The sequence below is a fragment of the Typopeltis vanoorti genome, chromosome 11 (genome assembly GCF_054136105.1).
Source record: "Typopeltis vanoorti isolate ZY-2024b chromosome 11, IOZ_Tvanoo_1.0, whole genome shotgun sequence".
Lineage (NCBI taxonomy): Eukaryota > Metazoa > Arthropoda > Arachnida > Uropygi > Thelyphonidae > Typopeltis > Typopeltis vanoorti.
In genome coordinates, this window is record NC_143559.1 from 22,680,054 (window position 1) to 22,698,494 (window position 18,441).

The 18,441-nt window shown below is 36.6% G+C and overlaps 1 protein-coding gene across 7 annotated transcripts in view; it reads left to right on the forward strand.

Annotated features, from left to right (window-relative positions):
* Positions 1–18,441, forward strand: part of LOC150101365 (serine/threonine-protein phosphatase 2A 56 kDa regulatory subunit gamma isoform-like) — a 430,932-nt gene that overhangs the window by 74,325 nt on the left and 338,166 nt on the right. The gene's annotated exons all lie outside the window — the stretch shown is intronic.

Sequence of the window (18,441 nt, forward strand, 5' to 3'; positions counted from 1 at the left end):
TATACTCGTTAAAATTGATTAAAAAATTTTAATGAATGTATTGTTTTTTTTCTTTTTTTTTTTAAACATTTGTTCATAAACTTTAATGTTTATATAATAAATTTAGTTTAATCCTTTATCCAAGTGTGAGCAAACAAAGTTTGCGCCTGAAAGTATCTTCAGGACTGGGTTAAGGTGGTTCAGCCAAATATTCAGCACTTCAGTCAAATTGCTGAACGAAGAAAGATTAAAAATGTAATAATATTTCACCTAATCATGTGACCACATGAAAATGAATATAAATAAATAAATATAGAAACTTGGAAAGATTCAAAAACTGACTACAGAGTTTCAGAATATAATGTTTGGCATCAGAATTGTCTTAACTTGCACTATTTAAAAGGCACCCATGCTATCAAGCCTTTTGCCTTTTATTAGTTCTTTTCATTAAGGTTTTTGCACTTGCTGACAGCTGTTTTAAACTGTTGATTCTCATCTAAGATCAGCACAAACCTTAAAATGACACGAATCTCCATTCAATACCAAAGCAATTCTGTTTCAGAGAATTGTATTTTCCTTAAGTGAACAGCAGTGAAAGAAGAGTGGTTGTTTTTTCAGCATTGTAAAATAAATAGATCAGTTTGGAGCTCTGATGCCGAGGATTGTATTCTCATAACCTCGCTCTTCTTTATTAGAAACTCTCCAAGTTTATATATATTTGGCTAAGAAATAAGCATCTATCTGTAATATCCCCTATTTCTGTTTATTTTTTATTACCAAAATGAAGACTTTTAGGATATTCTTTGATAAAAAGAGAAAATAAAATTTTGCTTTCCCTTAATATAACTCGGATTTTAAAGTAGAGTCGAGATGCTTCAATTTGAAATAAATGAGATATTGTAATGGAGGATATTATAGATACATTCATATTTTATAGTTAAATGTAGGATAAAACTTTCAAAAATGTTCTTGCAAGAACATATCATCATCATCATCTTCAAATTCCTGCCATGTACCCTCAAGGGGTGTACAGGATATGACAGTACTACATGAAAAAATTTTACATCATTACTAACTTCCTATCTACAATTTTCCTCCAAATCAGTCTGTTACTTGTCAAGACTCCAACATTATCAGATCTTATATTTCTATCGTCTAAGGCACTTTGTACCGTATCAATCCACCTATATCTTGGTCTTCCTCTGGGTCGTTTTCCTGCCAACCTGGCAGAGAACACTTGTTTTGCTAATCTTTCCTCTCCCATTCTATTTAAGTGACCATACCATCTGAGATTAGCTCTGCTAACGCATTCCTGGATGCTGACAATGTCAAGTTCTTTCCTAATATCCTCATTTTTAATATGATATTGCCATTGATGCCATCTGTTCACGCCTCTAATCTTTCTCAGGACTCTCATATCTGCGGTCTCTAGTCTTTGGTCAAGTGTTTTACTTCTGACCCAGCTCTCAGATCCATAAGTTAAAATTGGTTTGAACACAGTCTTGTATACAGCTAATTTAGTGTTCCGACTAATTTCTTTCTTATTCCATATGAATTTATTCAATTGACTTCCCACGATACCAGCTTTGCTGATTCTGTTGTCTATTTCTATATTTAGTTTACTATCTTCAGTAAAAATTGTGCCTAAGTAGCTGAAATGTTTTACTTGTTCCACAGGTTCTCCATTCACAACACAGTTGACATTTTCAATGATTCTGCCTATTTTCATTGTCTTTGTCTTTTTATTGCTCACCTTCATACCATATCTATTACAACAGCTATTCAATTTAGTCAGAGAATCTTGCAGACTTGTAGCGGATTTATTTAGAAGTATAACATCATCCGCATAAAGCAAAGAGCTGACATTAACATCTCCAATTTTGATATCAGGTTTAATACCACATTCCTTCATAATGTGATCCATATAGATAATGAATAACAGAGGGGATAATGTACATCCTTGTCTCACCCCAGATTTAACATTAAACCATCTTCCTGTACTTCCTTCAATTCTAACTGCTGACTCACAACTCAAATAAAGACTAAGTATTGCTTGATATAATGCCCCATTGACACCATATAACTGCAGCGTATTGAATAGCTTCTCTCTTGGCACCTTGTCATATGCTTTTTCCAAATCGACAAAACTTAAATACAGATCTTTGTTATATTCCCATGCTTTCTCGACTATTTGTCGTAAAGTGAAGATCTGATCCTGACAGCCTCTATTTGGCCTGAATCCAGCTTGTTCTTCACCAAGCTTTTCTTCCACAATTCTTCTCAACCGTTTCTCAAGTATACTTGCATAGATCTTGCCAGGAACACTCAGTAGGGAAATACCTCTGTAATTCTCACATTCAGTTTTATTTCCCTTTTTATATATGGGTACTATGAGAGCTCTACTCCAATCATCGGGAATTCGTCCCTCTGTCCAGGCTTTCTGAACTATGCAGTGCAGCCACTGTAAGACTCTTATACCACCATACTTCAGCATTTCTGGTCGAATATCATCTACTCCTGCTGCCTTTCCACATTTCAAGCCTTTGATGGCTTTTTCTACTTCAAGTATGGATATGTATTCCTGACTGCATGCCTGGTCAGTGTTTTTTATCACTGTGCTGTCATCACTGCTTGTTTCATTTAGCAGTTTTTCAAAGTAATTACTCCATACTTCAAGGATATCTTTTTCTGCTGTTTTCATTTCACCTTTATCATCTCTAATTCCTTTTACAGCACTCTTTCCTCCATTCTTAAGCTTCTTCAACAACCTCCAGAATGTTTTGCCACCTTCTTGATATTTATTTTCTATATTCTTGCCAAAGTCCTCCCATGACTTTTGTTTAGCTAGTTTTACATACTGTTTAGCTTTCTTACATTTGTCTCTGTATTCTGTAAGAGTAAAAGCTGACTTATTTGCCAGGAACTTTTGATATGCTTTCTTCTTTTCCTTCACTGCCTCTTTAACTTCCTGTGTCCACCAGGGAGTTCTGATTTTTTTATCTTTGCACACAACCTCACCACATGCCTCTCTGGCAGAATCAATCAATGTTTCCTTCAGAGTTTGCCACTGAATCTCCAAGGTTTGATTCCTGTTCTCAAACTCTTTCATTTTCTTTTCAATAATATTTCTGTATTTTAGTCTACAGTTTACATCTGAGAGCTGCTCAACTTTTAATCGCTTTAAAACTTTCTTACATGTTATTCTTTTCAATATGAAATTCAATTTTATCCTGCTCAAAACTAAATAGTGATCGCTTCCAATTTCAAATCCTCTGTACACTCTGGTGTCCTGCACCAGGGAGAAAACATCACTATCAACAATAACATAGTCAATGAGACTTTTCTTATTCCTAGCCTCTTCTCTCCATGTGAATTTGTGCACATTTTTATGTTGGAACATGGTGTTAGTAATAACCAGTCCATGTCCTGAGCAGAAATCCAACAGATATTTGCCATTATTATTAGCTTTGCTCTTTTCTCCAAATTTTCCCAAAATATTTTTGTATGTCTCACAATCATTTCCTACTCTACTATTTAGATCCCCAACAAGGACCAACTTTTCCTTTTTCATTGTGTCAGTTGCTTTTTCTAAAGCCTCAAAAAATTCCTCCACTTCTACCTTAGTAGAACCTTCTGTGGGACCATAGGCACAAATAAGTCTCATTGTCCAGTTCCCCATTCTCATATTTGCCCACATTACTCTACTTGAGACTGACTGCCATTCAAGAAGATTAGCCTCGTATTTTGTGTTGAATACTATGGCTACTCCTTCTCTTCCTTGATTGTTATTGCCTGAATATAACATTTTGTATTTATTGCTCAGAAAGATCTCACCAGTTTTGGTCTTTTTTGTTTCAGTCACCCCTATTATGTCGATCTGGTACTTATCTAATTCCTCAGCAAGCTCCATTTCTTTGCCATTCAGGCTTCTTACATTGATAGTACCGATCTTTAACTCTGGTGATGTTGAGTTGGGGTTTGTTTTCAGATTTGTTCCAGTAGCTGACTTTTCGCTGTTCGCCCTGGTTCCCTGGCGAAAACAACGGGGGCCTTGTTTAACCGGGCGACGCCCCAGCCGGCATGAAATTTTGTCATGTTGTACCATCATTTTTTATTTTGGTTTAACCAATAAGAATACAATTTGGTCGGCTAAATCCCAAATTGCCAGCCCATCCTCGTTCGTTCAGTATCAAAGTAGATACCCAACAGGGTGCACCACGAGAAGGTGAGGATTGGACATTGGGTCAGAAGCCCTGGTCGGTTCTCCGCATTCCTTTAAAGGCTATGTGGAGGTCTCCTCTCAGTTATACAGCTTTGACCCTTAAGCACCCCTGCAAGAACATAATATTTCATAATCTTTCTAGTAAAGTTTGAAAGAAAATTTTTATACATTTCATAGTTTCACTTGTTTCCACATTTTGCTATGAAATATAGATGCATCTGTAATATTGTATATTATACAGGGTGATTCAAAAAGATGGACTCAATTTCGTATGGCTATATTTCCTGAACTATACATCGTATGTGAATGATCTACATAACATTTGAAAGAGGAGGTCCTAAAGTTTGAAATACTACCGCTAGAGCACTGCCTAGCGCACAGCTGTGCTGCAGTTTTGTACTGCATAGTAGCCATTTTGCTCGCTACTGGATACTATGCAGCACAATTTTTTGCGTTCGTGAGCTCATTAAAACCGAGTCGGTGACTGCAGTGCAGCATACATTTCGTCTTCGTTTCAACATTAAACCTCCAACGAGGAAGAGCATTTGTCATTGGAATCAATTTGAGCAAACAGGTTGTCTGTATAAGGGAAAAAGCTCGGGCAGACCACGTGTATTGGAGGAGAATGTGAGACGAATTCAGCTACCATCTTGATGTTATCCTTGTGGCCGGAGGCAGGTACATTGAACATCTATAAACTTTATTGTTAAGTGTAATCAAATATACTTTACATAGTTCTTCACCAGTTCTATGTTTGGTATATAGACTTACAAAATTGAGTCCATCGTTTTGAATCACCCCACATTATATTATCTGTGTAAGATGAATATAAGCTTTTCAGCTCTATAGTTTAATATTTTATTACACACCCACTTAGAGATCACTTATGATGAATTCAAACCTTTTGACATAGCTAAGCTACAGCATTGAATGAGCTTCACTTCTGCTTATAATTTTTTTTTGAATCTTGGTCAGACTGATGAAACTTACTCAATGCATTAATAAAAGGTGAATATACAGTTGTGGGTAGAGTTTGTGATGTTTAAATAGTGCAGCCAAGGCAACTTAGATTCTGGTCTTGTTCTAATAAACTTGCTGGTAAATTTTTAAAACTTCACTTTCTTTGTACTTAAAAGAAACACACGTGTTAACCACAGTGAAAATTATTTAATTGTAAATATTTCATCCTAAGTATCTTAGGACATCATCAGTACAGTAGTTTTAAACAATAATAGGAATAACATACAGTTAGAGCACATGATTACAATAGAATCTCATTAAATGTGCATAACGTGCTACAGAAGTAAAAAAAAAAAAAAAAAAAAAAAAAAAAAAAAAAAAAAAATTAACACAATTATGTATGACAATTTCCCATACTGTAGGAATAGTAAGAATGTCGTTACGGTTTAAGTTTAGTCTGTGTAGTAGGGCTTCAGAACTTTCTTTGTATAAACATTCATGTTTATATAAAAGTTTAGACTTTTCCCAATGGATCCGATGGTTTGGATTTTCAATTCTGTGTTGAGAGAGGCCAGATTTCTGCAGTTTAAAAAGACAAATGTGGTTTTGATGTTCTGAGATGCGTTTCTGAACAGACCTACCTGTCTGTCAAAAGTAAGATAATTTGCATGAGCATGGAATCTCAAACACCAGGCAACATCAAAGGTGAACGTTTGTCCTTAGGAGAAGGTAACAAGTTGTAAATTTGGTTAATAGGTTTGTAAGTAGTGGCAAAATTGTATTTCTTCATAATTTTAGAAAGACGTTCTGAGATGCCTTTAACGTAAGGTATGGGAATCCTATGGACTTCTTCCTGTCTGGTTTGAGGTGTGGAGAAGTGACTGATTTTTTCAGTTGTTTTAGGATTATATCCATTTAGGATGGCTGTATTTTTGATTTTGATTACTTCTAATTCCTGGTTTAAAGATTTTTCAGAGGAGCAGAATTTGTGTGCTCTGGAAACTAGTGATTTAATAATGCCAGATTTCTGAGATGGATGATGAGCAGAAGAATTGTTTAAACCGCAGAAATCTGGCCTCTCTCAACACTGAATTGAAAATCAAACCATTGGATCCATTGGGAAAAGTCTAAACTTTTACATAGATCTTTATATAAACATGAACGTTTATACAAAGAAAGTTCTGAAGCCCTACTACACAGACTAAACTTAAACTGCAATGACGTTCTTACTATCCCTAAAGTATGGGAAATTGTGTTAAATAATAATTTTTTTTTTTTTTTTTTTTTTTTTTTTTTTACTTCTGTAGCACGTCATGCACGTTTAATGAGATTCTATTGTAATCATGCGCCCTAACTGTATGTTATTCCTATTATTGTTTAAAACTACTGTACTGATGATGTCCTAAGATACTTAGGATGAAATATTTACAATTAAATAATTTTCACTGTGGTTAATACATGTGTTTCTTTTAATTATGATTGCACCACAGCTTTTGTTATTTAAAAAAACTTTCTTTGTACATTTGGCTATAAAATATACCCTATTCAAAACCTAAGGGCAGACACTATCTCTGAAGATTACAGCTGCAAATTCAGGTGAATCAGCTTGTCGCAAAATGTATAACTGACGTTTTCAAGTAGAAAGTGGGTACACATTCAAATTTTCAAATCGTGCACAAAGAGGTCATGTGGTAGCACTCAACAGGATAAAAGGCTGCGCCAAACGAACTGTGTTTGAAGAAGTAAAGTTGCAAACTTGGATGTCTCATTATCTCAGATACATTATCTAGATGATTTCATGTAGGGAAGAATTAGAAAGCCCTAAAGAAGGCCACAGAATTACTGATATTGCCAGAAAGTTTGGAATCTCGCACAGCGTGTATCCAAGATCTAGAAAGCAATTTCTAACGCAATGGAATGTGTTCCAGACATTTGCTAAGAGGTCGCCCTTCCTTTACCATTTGTCTATAACAGCAAAACGTAATCGAGCACCAACAGCAGACCACCTTGCAAGTCAGCTCCATTCAACACAGTCATGCATATATACAGGGTGTTCGGGATAAATTTGACAGTTTCGTAAGGAAAAAGAAAATCTTCTTTGTATCTATTAAATTTAATGAATTGACAAAAAAACATTACAGGCAGAGTTAATTACAATACTATCAACAAGATTTACTCAAAATAACCACCATTAGCATCGATCACAGCTTCAATTCTGCTTCGGAACCTCGAACAAGCTGATGCTACAGTCTCCCTGGGAAGGGCCGCAAAAACTGTTTTAATTTTATCCATTAACTGGGCTTTTGTATTACTGGAAGTGCGATTGGTGTCTTTTTCAACTGCGCCCCATACAAAATAATCCATGGGGTTAAGGTCTGGGGAGTTTGGAGGCCAAACATTTGGACTGGTGAAGTCGAAGAAATTTTCAGACAACCATATTTGACTTTTCCCAGAGGTGTGGCAAGGGGCCGAATCCTGCTGCCATACATACGGCCTACCATTGGCTACCCTTGTTATCCAGGGCTTGACTACAGTTAGCAACTCCACGAACAAAGCCCGAATTCCAATGCCAGGGTTCTTCAACACCTGTTCCTGCAGATTTGCGAGGAATTCTGCTGTACGAACGCAATCAGATCGTCTGCTAGGGATCTTTCTTCTTGCTACATCCTCTTAGTCACCATTGCAAGTCTCTAGTTCATGCCTGATTGTTTTTACTGTATTCAGGGAGCATTGGGCAGCAGTCGTAATATCCTTATTTTGATGGCGGGCACGAATCATCATGATACAAGTTATTCTCTTCCATGATTCAGGTGGGTTCCAGCTATCCATCCTTTCTGACATCTTGTATATGAATGAAGAAGGGTCCAAACTTTTAAATGAAGAGAAGTGTGTGTTAATACATGTAACTTACGGAAAAATATAATTAATTATAAATATGTCAAATTTATCCCGAACACCCTGTATATATATGTTAAAAATATCAAGTAATTTTAAACCTGGTTTTACTCCATTTCCCAAGTAAGCAAACAGACAAACAAGTCAAGTTTGCGCCTGCAAGTGATGCAAGTCTAGCCGATCCTACAGGTAGTGCAAGACCAAGGCAACTCGTGGTAAAGGTGGCATAAGCTCTGATCACTAATCTTAATATTTACCCTTAATGCCAAAACACATATCCAAGAAGGGGATAGCTTATGCCACCTTTACCACGAGTTTCCTTGGTCTTGCACTACCTGTAGGATCAGCTAGACTTGCAGGTGCAAACTTGACTTGTTTGTCTGTTTGCTTACTTGGGAAATGGAGTAAAACCAGGTTTAAAATTACTTGGTATTTTTAACATTTATTATACCCAAGGTAAAATACTTTCTACATTTATATCTCCTCCAGAGATTTTTATTTAATAAGGTTAAAACACCTTATGGTAACTTGTTCTGGTAAAATACTTATAAGCTCTGTATTACTAAATCTTGGTATTTCTAGCCTGGCTCCCACTGATTCGACCTCAATAAAGGTCGAAACTGGTCTGGGTAGTGGCCTCTTGCCTTTAATACAAAACATCATACATCCCCTTCTTGGAGATGTGTTTTGGCATTAAGGGTAAATATTAAGATTAGTGATCAGAGCTTATGCCACCTTTAGAACGAGTTGCCTTGGTCTTGCACTACCTGTAGGATCAGCTAGACTTGCATCACTTGCAGGCGCAAACTTGACTTGTTTGTCTGTTTGCTTACTTGGGAAATGGAGAAAAACTAGGTTTAAAATTGTTTGGTATTTTTAACATTTATTATACCCAAGGTAAAATACTTTCTACATATATATATATATATATATATATATATCAACAAACTGTGACAAGTGGTTTGCAACAAGTAGGAATGTCGTTACGGTTTAAGTTTAGGTTTAAGTTTCTACAGGCCTTTGGGCCTATAAGCCCAAAGGCCTGTAGAGCATGTTTTCAGTGGTAGTGTATCTAAAAATTGGACAAGGCACCAATGGGCTAATGTACTCTTTACAGATGAGAGTCATTTTAGTCTTTACTTCGATTATAGGCATCACTTGATCTGGCATGAAAGTGGTGCTGCTTACCACTGCGAGAATACTTTTGAATGGGATAAATACAGCTGTGCTGAGGTCATGATGAAGGGAGGCATTATGCTTAATGGATGCACCATTCTACCAGAGCTGAAAAAAAAAAAAGACTATGATTGAAGAACTTCACTGCAACATCGTTCACCAATGTCATGTTCTATTATTGCATGGTGTTGTAGGCAAAGAATTAATTTTTATGGATTTTTATACAATGCTACACTAAATAATACACAACCAGTGTAGATATTTCTGGAGACTGAAGATTTTAATTGAATCGAGTGGCCAGCACTCTACCCATTTGGAATTCAAAAGGGAAATGATTTATTGCTCGAAATTCCCCTCCAGAAAAGAAACAGTGCCTGTTTTTTTTGCTCTTAAAGGGGAGTGGAGCCAGTTTGCCTCAAGAACTCCTGAATCACTCGGTGCTTAGCATGAAAACCATGTGTTTCACTTTTTGATATCTGTCCAGCAGCCACCCAGTGTCATTTTCATCTCCATTTGTTCTAATTTGAGCAACAGCATTCTATGTGGTATTCTGTCACATGCCTTTGCAACATTCAGCAGAATCACCGTATAGCCATTCCTTTTATCCAACTCAGCTGTCACTCTATTATAAAAATTTAGTTAAATTACTAAGGCATGACTAACCCTTAAAGTCATGTTGCCCAACATAACAATATTACATTCTGCTACAAGTCTGCAAGATTCTCTGACTAAATTGAATAACTGTTGTAATAGATATGGTATGAAGGTCAGCAATAAAAAGACAAAGGCAATGAAAATAGGCAGAATCATTGAAAATGTCAACTGTGTTGTGAATGGAGAACCTGTGGAACAAGTAAAACATTTCAGCTACTTAGGCACGATTTTTAGTGAAGATGGTAAATTAAATATAGAAATAGACAACAGAATCAGCAAAGCTGGTATGGTGGGAAGTCAATTGAATAAATTCATATGGAATAAGAGAGAAATTAGTCGGAACACAAAATAGCTGTATACAAACAGTGTTCAAACCAGTTTTAACTTATGGATCTGACTAGAGACCGCAGATATGAGAGTCCTGAGAAAGATTATAGGCGTGAACAGATGGCATCAATGGCATTATCATATTAAAAATGAGGATATTAGGAAAGAACTTGACATTGTCAGCATCCAGGAATGCGTTAGCAGAGCTAATCTCAGGTGGTATGGTCACTTAAACAGAATGGGCAAAGAAAGTAAAACAAGTGTTCTCTGCCAGGTTGGCAGCAAAATGGCCCAGAGGAAGACCAAGATATAGGTGGATTGATACAGTATAAAGTGCCTTAGATGATAGAAATATAAGATCTGATAATGTTGGAGTCTTGACAGGTAACAGACTGATCTGGAGGAAAATTGTAGATAAGAAGTTAGTAATGATGTAATTATTTTCATGTAGTACTATTATATCCTGTACACCCCTTGAGGGTACATGGCAGGAATTTGATGATGATGATTGATGATATCCACCTATTCTTCGGTTCCCTTTTTGACCAATTTTTACCACCACACCTGAGGTACTGATTGGTCTGTAATTTACTACTGCAGTCTTAGAACCTCCCTTATGCAAGGGAATTATTTTGCCTTCTTTCCACTCCCTTGGAACTCTATCAGAGCTGAGGTGTAAATTAAAGAGCTTAGTTAGTGGCATTGTCAGTTCCTTTGCACATTCCTGCAAAACATGATCTGATATCCCATCTAATCCCACAGCTGTATTTACATTGAGATTCTGTAGAACCTCCACTTCATCTGCCTCTTTCCACATCAGTCTGTCACATTTCACAGCATTAACCCCACTTGGATGACATATCCTTGTAAAGTGGTCACTCAGTAACTCAACTATTTTATCTGCTTCTGTCACTTAGTTACCCATTAGCACTCATTAAGATTATTCTTCCATAGTCTTTCTTCCTCTTACTTGTCACATAATGCAAGAACTCTTTGGGATTTCCTTTGGCCTGCTCAGCTAGTTTCTTCTTGTAACCTGATTTTGCCTTCCTTACCATTCTAGTCTTTCCATTCATTCCATTCTTTCTTGACTCTTGGTGCTATTTGTGTGTTTCCTGTGGTAACCTTTCTCCTTATATATCCTCCACAGCATATTCTTTTTCTTCAACTCATGCTTAATGACATTACCTCATCCATTAACTCCTGGCTGATTAACCCTTCTTTATCTTAAATATATAATTTAAGATTGTTTCCTCTTGATGCCTCTTAACTGTCTCCCACTAACATCCTTCCCTTGCAAAGTTTTATGCAATGGCACAGCTTCAGTCTTCCTCCTACGCTTGTCATAATCACCTACCTTGTAGTTTCACATATACTCCTTTTTGACAAAATATTCCTCATGTTTTACAACCTCCCAAATCAATACGTGTGTAGAGGCTTAAGTGCTGTGAGGACATCATGTTGGAGGCTTAATAGATTTTTTACAACACTCAAAAAGAATTAAAATAGAATTTAATACTTCCTATATTTCGTCCTAGTCACTAGGACATCTACGGGGATTACAAAAACAATTAATGTAACATATACACAAATAACAAACAATACTAAGCCCAACCACGTGGGTGACACTAAAGTCCTATCTAGGTAGAGCGCCCTCTAAGGGCAGTAGTAGGTGGCCTGGAATGTAAGGTGGGAACTCTGGTGATGAGTGTTTCCCAAATCTTTGGAAGCTTAATGCAACCATATTTATTGAGATTTGGTTGGTTTTTGAGAGCTGCTGCTGCTTCTAAGAAAAGTCTCTCTTTCTTGAATTTGCTGTGGTGGAGCATGGTGGTTTTCTTCCATGATACCCTGTGGGTGGTGTCCAAAACATGGTCAGCCAAGCCTGAATGGCCATAGTTGTGTTTGAAGATGTAAGACTTGTGTTCCTCTAGACGGATGGATGCTGATCTACCTGTCTGTCCAAAGTACGCCAGCTTACAGGAACAGGGTACTTTGTAAACTCCAGGCAGAGAGAGAGGAGGGAGCTGATCTTTCGTAGAACGGATGAGGATAGCAAGTATTAAATTCTATTTTAATTCTTTTTGAGTGTTGTAAAAAATCCATTAAGCCTCCATCATGATGAACTCCCAAATCAAGACCACATGGTCACTTTTTCTGAATCAGAGGGAATGTGGCCACCTTCCTTTCAGATTGCTCTTCTGTAAGGACCTATTATGACCTGGTCCAATACTCTTGCACTCCATCACATGCTGCCTCAAATAATTATCTCTCAGTAGGTGTATAAATTCCATTTTTCTTTCTTGCCATGTGATCTTTCCTTGCAATCATTCTATCTTGCAACTCCATAGTTGAAGTTCCCCATAATAATTATTCAATCTGCTCTCATTGTACTAATTTGCTGATGGACCTTCATATCAGTTAGTGTCTGTGTGTTGAGACTTCACTGGTATGAGGAACAGATGTTGGAGGTTTAATGGCGTATTGACAACACTAAGATATGATTATAAACTAATTTTAATACTTCCAATATTTCGTCTCAGTCACTAAGACATCTTTGGGGAGTACAAATAACACTTGAAATACACAAAGACAATACAATACTCAGTGAAACATATGGATGACTCTACAGTTCTATCTAGGTTGGTGTGTTTTCTATGGGCGTTTGTAGTCAGCCCAGGATGTAAACTGGGACCTCTGATTATTGTTTCCCAAATTTTGGGAAGTTTTATGTGTGCTGCTGCAGATTCAAAAAACATTCTTTACTTTTTAAATTTCTATGGTGGAGCATAGTGGTTTTCTTCCAGAAACTCCTTGTGAGTGGTATCCAATATACCATTTGCAAGACCAGATTTGACCATAGTAATGATTGTAGGTGTAAGATTTTGTTCACCTAAATGGATGGTGGCTGATCTACTTATCTGCCTGAAGCCAACTTGCAGGTACAGGGTATTTTATATACTGCAGGTACTGAGAGAAGAGGGAGTTGATCTTTGTTAGAACGGATAAGGATCGCAAGTTTCTGGAGATGGTGATGGCATTTCTGAAATCCTTTTGAAGGTATGGCCGAGGAATGGGGAAGGGATTGATTATTATTATTATTTTTTAAATTCTGTAATCTCTGTAGCCATTGGATAGGAAGGTGTGTATATAGTTGAGTTCTGCTGAAAGAAAGATTATTGATGTCTGTGGGTCAGGGGGGATGTATCTGCCTGTATTAGTCTGTTTTCTATATACAGTGAAGGAGAGGGTTACCATTCAGAAGGCATGCAGCTAAGGTGTTTAGGAAAGGTAAACTTTTGTTATTTTCCTTTTCCATCGTAAACTGGATTCTTGGATGTGGGCTATTAAGATGACCGAGGAAGGAGTCTAATGTGTCTGAGCCATGAGGCCAAATAAGAGAAAACATCATCTACATATCTTAGCCATATAGAAGGTTTGAAAGGGGTTCTACTCTATTGGTGATGGGGAGGGAATCCATAGCTGTTCCCTCTATTTGCTTGTAATTTTTTTTTCTTCCGAGAAAAATAACCAGAATTGATGGCAAAGGAAAAGAGATCTTCAGGCAGCCAGGAAGATACTTTTTTAAGTGAGCTTTTTAATTAATGAGTTTTTTAAAAAAATTTTTAACTTGTGGAATCGTGATCTAGTGGGATGTAGGTAGCGAGATCTTGGAGAATAATATCCATTTTTTGATTATATATCGTGGCATTACCCTTATCTGCTCTGGTGATGACAATACGTTTATCTTTCTATAACTTTGAGAGCAGTGAGTTGACCAGAATATATTAATAACTCAACAAAGGGATTGTAGCCATTGGCTAAGAAAGTATGATGTGAGTGAGTCAGTGGTAAGAGCATTGTTATTGGAACAGATAGCAAGGTTTATCTTTATGCAAGATTCGCTGCCTAAAAGAAATATCTCTAGCAGCTACCTCTTAAATTTTTATAAAATATGCAAAGACAAAAAATATAAAAATTCCCAGAATTGGTAAGGATGATAATGGAGTACCATTATAAAATGAATGTTTCCTTTTCAAAGTCCATTATTTGTTATCTCATGACCTTTTTGAATGAACTAAAAAAACAAATCCTTGTGTCCTCTCCCCAGAGATTGCACAAAATTTGTAAACCCAATAATCCTCTCTGTTCAACAATAGATGCTACTGACTCATCCATCTTTAAACTAGCTAAACTGCTTACTGGACATATTTCATATTATAAAAAATTTCACCCTCTTGTTCTTTAATCGAAAATTTAGTTTTAAGTAGTACTTTTTAAATACTTTTGTTGATGACTATTTTATTCACCATTTCTGATAGAAAGATTATGTTGGCTACTCATAACTGTATTTGAAGAAATTACAACGTAAACTGTAAATATTGATTATAATAACTTTAATTAATACTATCAATATTTCATCAATGGTACATTGCCATCATCAAGGATCACAGAACAGTGATGTGTGCATGAGGGCACTAACACTGGGTAAATGAGGCTGGAGAAAGGCGACCAAAGCTGGGATTAGAGTCTTAAATGACACAATCTACTGCGCTAAATTGGGTGGTCTTGGCCATTGATTTGAAGATCTGAGGATGAGTGCTTCCCAAATTTGCAACATTTTCATGCACCCGATGTTGAAGTTTGGAAGTTTCTCAGGGCTGAAGCAGATTCCAGAAATAGCCTCTGATATTTGTATTGCTGCAGTGCAATAAAGTAGCTCTTCTTCCAGCATATCTTATGGTGAGTGTCCAAAGCATAGGCAAGTCCAGAGTGGCTGTAATGATGGAACTGGATGTAGTCTGTCTTAAGAAATTTAGATATTGGCTGACCTGCCTGTTTGGCCATAGTAGGACAGTTGACAACTGCAAGGGACATGGTAGGTCTAGGGGCACATCCAAAAAATTAACAAAAATTCTAAAGAACAACCTTCAACCACTTACAGACGATATAAATTGGCATCTCTTATCTGCTCCACCAAAGACAAGTCACATTCCCTATACATACTAGCTGAAATAATGTTATTTAATTCAATTACCTGAATTTTGTATTTCAGATCCTTTAATTTTAATTTATTTAACAGTATTAATTCACAACAAAGAATAATAAATTGATACAACCATACTTGTACAGCAATACATAAGTATGGCTGTACAAGTATGGTTGTATACTGTACAAGTCCAGTAATCTATACTATGTCACAAGTTCCATTAAAAACTTGTTTGATTATCCTTCATGGGGAAGAAATGACCAAGAAGACTGCAAAATTTAATTTTGAGGTAATAGGGATTTCCTTTTTTAAAACTGCCTCAACCATGAGTTGCCTAGAGTGGCACTACCATGAGCTGCCTCAGATTTGCACTACGTGCAGGTGCAAACTTGACTTACTTGTCTGTTTGCTCACTTGGGAAATAGGATTAAAAACCAAGCTTATATAAAATTACTTGGTATCTTGAATACAAAACTGCCGCAAATTAACCATGCTATTGGCCAAGACATCTATAGACGTCAAGGTTATCATGGATGCAAAGTGCATATTAAAATTGTAATACCATTGATATTACATTGAAATATATGATGGATACGAAGTGTATGAGGATGCATATTTGATCCGTAATGGCCGGTAAGATGGTTAAAGATAATTCCTAACTTCAGTAAATTTAAAGAAACTGTCAAATTTCCTGGTGCTTATTGTATTTATGTCAGTGCTAGCCATGCATTCTTATGCAATCAACTGCTTGTTTCTTTTCATCAACTGTTGGATATAGACCTCCCTCTTAACTCTCCAGTTCTGTATTTAGCCAGTGTCCACCACCTCATGTCAAACCTTTGTAGGTCATCCCTCTATCTTGTTCTTTGGTGACCTTTCCTTATCTTGGTATCCACTCAGTGCTTAATTTTGTCCTCCTTTTGTCTGGCAGTCTGCATTGTACTAATATGCCCAGCCCATTTTTATTTACATGTTTTACAACCCGTCACAATATCTTCTAGTCCAGTTATCTCTCTAATTCTAGTATTTCTTATTCTATCCCTTTTTGTTATGTGGAGCATTCTTCACTCCAAGACTGTTTGAGCCATATGCAACCCATCTTCCTGTTTTTTAGTTGCTGCCCCTGTCTCACTTCCATAGATAAACTCTGGAATAATGCATATATTAAAGAGCTTCTTTTTAGGCATATAGATAAATCTAACAGTTAATCTCTATACAGCCAAAATAATTTACTTCTTTGTGTGATTCTTCTATCTTTTTTTTCTTTAAAACAAACTAATTGACCAAAGCGAATATAGTCCTCCACCATTTCAATATGATTATCCATTAATTTTAGTTCAGTTGGATCTGAATAAGGTCATTTAGTATTTCCTGAGCTTTATTATTATTACTATTTATTTATTTTTTTGCTTAAAGAACAATATCATTTGCAAAACGTAGGTGATCAAGATTTTTTCCATTGATTCTAATTCTGTATTTTCCCATGAGACGTTCTTAAAGACTTGTTCTAATGTAGGAAAACAGTTTGGGTGATATATTATTATTATTTTCATTATTATTATTATTATATCACACTCCAGGGAGTCCAAAGACTCATCGAGGGAGGGCTCTCTACAACTCCTCGTCTCACTTATTAGGACACCTTCTTGGCAATTCTCATAGTAGGATATGTAAGTTCTGTTCGCTACAAACTTGGTATTACCAGGTCTACCTACTCACTGATGAGACCTCAATAAAGGTTGAAACCGGTCTGGGTAGTGACCTTCTCTCATTCACCAGCCTTCATCCTCTAACATCAACGCCATCTACTGTCGACTGCCACCACTACTGCTTTCACAGAGAATCGCAAACATCCACGTCCACATTGGGATTCGAACCCGCAGCCTTTTGGCTGGAGAGCAGATGCGCTAACCACTCGGCCAACCAGTACTCCTCTCTCTCAATACAAAATTCCTTTCCCTGATGTTCCAGCTTTATATTGGCTATTGAGTTTTGACATACAGTTTTTAATAATTGGATACTTTGTTGGGATGGCTTGTTGTTTTTAAGCTGTTTATTATTTCTGACTATAGAGAATCAAAGGCTTTTTTTTTTTTAAGCTGTCAACACTGAATATGCAGGAAGGTTATATTCATGCAATCGGCTGTAAGCTGCCCAGTGTGATCTTGCTCCAAACATTTGCAACTTCTCCCTTCTTTAGGAGAAAATATCTTCAATCTTAAGCATGGACCTATTTGACTTGGTTTTAGACATATCTAGATAGTCTGTTCAGTGATCTTACAATAAAAATATATATTCTTGATTGCAAGTTTGACTCACTTGTTCAAAAGCAAAAATCCACCAACGTCAACCCAGCAACAAAATCGACATATCTGAACTAAGCTTAACCCTAGGAGCTGGGTTTCACATTATGGGTAAAATACCCTTACCATGAGTTGCCTCAGTGTTGCACTATCCAGGTATTTGCTTACGCTTGGACTCGCTGAACTTTATATAGTTTCTATATTCAGCTATGAAACAATATGGGATGTAATATCCCTTAACTTAAATAAGTTCATGTCGCTGAATTGAAGCCTTTGGCTCTTCATATAATTAATAATTTATTAGGACACCTTCTTGGCAATTCTCATAGTAGGATATGTAAGTTCTGTTCGCTACAAACTTGGTATTACCAGGTCTACCTACTCACTGATGAGACCTCAATAAAGGTTGAAACCGGTCTGGGTAGTGACCTTCTCTCATAATGTAGAACAGTAATACAGCTCTTAGGAGCTGGGTTTCACATTATGGGTAAAATACCAAGAATAGTGATCGGAGCTTGCTCCACCCTTACTATGAGTTGCCTCAGTGTTGCACTACCAAATGGGTCAGGTGTTGCACTATCCAGGTATTTGCTTACTCTTGGACTCGCCGAACTTTATATAGTTTCTATATTCGGCATGAAACTCTTCGAGTTTCTTATTCGGCTATGAAACAATATGAGATGTAATATCCCTTAACTTAAGACTCATTTTGAAAGAACACCATGTTTCTATGGCCTGCCAAAAATCCATAATGGAGTCCCACTCAGATCTATAGTTGACTGCATAGATACCCCTACCTATCACATAGACAAATTCTTAGCTTGTCTGCTAAGCATCTGTGTAGGCCACATATGAGCCTCTGTTAAAAATTCATTAATATTTCAGACAACAATAAAAAATAAACTTATGGCGAGTTTTGACAAGGTCCTGTCTTT